This window comes from Pyxicephalus adspersus, chromosome 6 (assembly GCF_032062135.1).
Source record: "Pyxicephalus adspersus chromosome 6, UCB_Pads_2.0, whole genome shotgun sequence".
Classification (NCBI taxonomy): Eukaryota; Metazoa; Chordata; class Amphibia; order Anura; family Pyxicephalidae; genus Pyxicephalus; species Pyxicephalus adspersus.
Genome location: NC_092863.1, coordinates 56,203,309 through 56,206,866, shown reverse-complemented (window position 1 = coordinate 56,206,866; position 3,558 = coordinate 56,203,309).

The window sequence follows — 3,558 nt, the reverse complement described above, 5'->3', positions numbered from 1 at the left end:
TGAAATCTGTTTAAAATTATGATGTCTGGTGAGTGAATTTCAGACAAGGTGAAATTAAAACCTGTTGATTGCTTCCGTTTCATTCTGATCTTGTTTTCGGGTCCAGGATGATCCTCCAAAACTTTACAGTGCAGACATCTCTAAGGAAGTGCTCGTTTGTTAGGACCTTTACTGGAGTCATTAGCCACTTGTAGAGCAGTGACACTGTGCTGGTTGGCAGGGTTGTGTGAGCGAGTTATTTTCCATGATTGCAGAAGATCCTACTCTTTGGAATGTGCTTTCATGAACAGATTAAAAAGGCAACAATAAATACAGTTAAAAAAAAGGACATGAAGAATCAAATGGGCTTTATAATATTGCGCAAACAATGTCATTTAAAAAAATACATTTAATTTTTTTTTTGCTTTCATAAGTAATTTTTAGCAGTTTTACTGTCAATGGTAAATGACAATTTATCATTACATTAAATTGGGTTTCTATTATAAAGCATTTTGCAAATTTAGGTGCCAATTTAAAATTCAGAGGATTTAAAAATTATCAGTAGGAAAAAATAGCTAAGGAGAGTAAGGCATGAATCAGAACTGTTTAGACCTAACTTAGGGATAATAAAGACATAATAGGTAAACGTTTCATGATTTTTTTTTTAACTTGAACGTGAAATATTTTCTGTGTCTATACTGTGAATCCAGGAAATTTCTTGCTGATCAGAGATGGTCTTCTTCACTGTCAGCATATCTCAGTGCTGGATAGACTGACTCTAGTGTGACAAAGCTGGACACGGGAACAGAGAATTCTTGCTATAGATGGAGCTTTTGTTTGACATGTGAGAACAATCATGTGGCTTTTGTTCTAAATGTTTTTAAAATATACATTTAGTGCATTATAGAAACAGTTGACCTTTTTCTTGGAACCTATTTATATAAATAATGCAGGGGCTTGTCAAGTGTTAATAAACAGTTGTCACAATCATGAATTCTTGACTATAAAAAGATTTACAATATTTTTACATATAGATGCTGTTTCTGGATGAACATAGCTGGATAAGTGGGAAACACTGCAGCAAAAAACATTGTTTTTATCATATAAATTTTAAGCAATAGGAGTTTACCATATTTACATATAAAGTGGGATCAAAAACTATTCAGACCCCTTCAGTTTTTTTCCAAGTTTATGTTGAAACCTGATGCTACAACCTTTTAAATTGTTTGTTTTTTAGACTGAAAGTAAAGATTTGAGGGATTAGCTCAATACATGAGACTTTTAAGGCAAGTCATACTAAAGTTTAACTATATATCAAAAACCATATCTGTATTTGTGTGTTTAAATATAGTGACATGCACAGAGTTATCCCTAAGCCACTCCTGTGTTGCATTCCCTGTGTTCAATCTTGGTTTCATCCCACCAGAGTATCTGGTTCCTCCCAGTTTGAGAGACCTTCTGGTGCTTTTTTGACAACTCCAAGCTTTCATGTGATTTATACTTAGGAGGGGCTCCTGTATAGCCACTCTGCCATAAAGCCCAGATCAGTAGAGGGCTGCAGTTATGCTTGTCCTTCTTTAACTTGGTTCCAACCCCACATAGGATCTCTGGAGCTCAGTCAGACTGAAGACTAGGTTCTTGCTCACCTTTCTCGCCCTTTTTCCTTGATTGCACAGTTTGCCTAGATGACCAGCTCTAGGAATAGTCCTAGTTATGCCAAACTTCTCCCATTTCAGAATTACGGAAGCCACTGTGCTCTTGGAAACCTTCTGTGAAGCAGATTTTTTGTGGCCTTCCCAGATCTGTGCTTTACAACAATCCTGTCTCAGCTTTGCAGGCTGTTCCTTTAACCTCATGGCTTGGTTTTTGCTTTGATATGCATTGTCAGATATGAGGCTTTCCAAATCATGTCCAATCTATTTAATTTAGCGCAGGTGGACTCCAATTAGAGTGCAGAAAGCACTGCGTAAGTGGGAAGCATTGCAGCAAAAGACCTTGTTTTAGGAAATATAAATGTTAAAAATTTACATATAAATTAAGAAAACAGAAAACTTTTATAGTGCAGTTGGCACTTTCTAAGGTAATCTGAATCTAAATAACTTCTAAACTCTGCTACTTGTTAAATCCACCTCTTTTTATGCTGCTAAAATGCTGCCTCATTTCTATTCCTCCATTGGCTTCCAGTTACACAAATAATCCTGGTCAAATTTCTAACCCTCACTTACAAAGCTCCCCATAGTCTTTCTCCCCATCCATACATATCTTCACCAATTACCTGTTACTATCTAAAATACAACCTTGGTTCTGTTGATGAAATCCTTCTATCCTCCCATCATGCCCATCATGCTCTGAGCCTTGAAATCTTTTAGAGCACCACTTGCACTTTTTTAGATAGACATACAATCTGTAATTGTCCCTTTCAGTCACATATGCACATCTGCCTCCTGTACCGGTTGCTGAAGGAGTTGCTGTCTCTTTGCTAAATTTTTCTTAACCTTACCTTGTGTCCCCACCCCACCCCCCTCTAGATTGCAAGCTCACAAGGCATGGTCCTCCCACTAGTGTCCCGTCTCTGCTGCACTCTCAAATCAAATCAACATGTTTTATTATTTACATATATGTATATGTATATACATATGTATTAAGTAGTTCTCTCTGTTGTCTACATTTTACTCTGTACAGCACCATGGAAGATGATGGTGCAATATGAACAAATAAAAATACTCTAAACCCAGTGAATCTGTCCTAATGACGGCGTCATTTTTATTTGTTAGAACTTCTCATCTTTGGACTTGTCAGTCCTTGAACAAAGTAATATTTGTGTGACTGTCATGGCTTGTTGTCAGTCTATTATAGAGATTTAACTCGGACTGCTTAGCATATTAAATGAATACTAAAGGAATATTTTCTCTCCCTTTGCAATACTAAAAGTAAAAAAAATACTTACATCGTTAGGATAAACATTGCTAGTGTGAGTAAAGGGATTTCATGGCATCAGTGTTTTACCGTTTTACATTATTTATTGGTCATCAGTTTTTGTGTATTCAAAGCAACATTAATGTAAAGGATCTATCAGAAAAGTCTGTGGCCTGAGCTGTTATCCATCAATTCATTGCATACTTTTGATATGGCCTTCTTTGATAAGCCTATTGACCTTACGTTTTGACAAAGGTAATTTGATTTTTAAAGCGTACCTAAACTCAGAAATGTATGAAGGTGAGGGGAGTGGAGGAGTTGCTGAGAAAGTTTGGTGCATTGTTTGCAGTCTGACTTTTGTTTACATTCATCATCTGTACACCAGTTTTTAATAAAATGAATAGATTAACTGGTGGGATGAGATGTTTTGCTTAGAGGGGCCAAAACGGCAAGAAACATTATCTCTGCTCTGACACAGTGACAATCTCTGCACTGACACAGCCAAAGATATGCCTGTACAGAGACAGTACAGGACTGACACATCTAGAAAATGTCCTAGAGCAGCACACTACAGACACAATTAAATTGATATCCACAGAGATAAAATCAGCAACCATACTGACAACCTTAGAAACAAGTCTTCAGCAATGCAATCTGAACCAT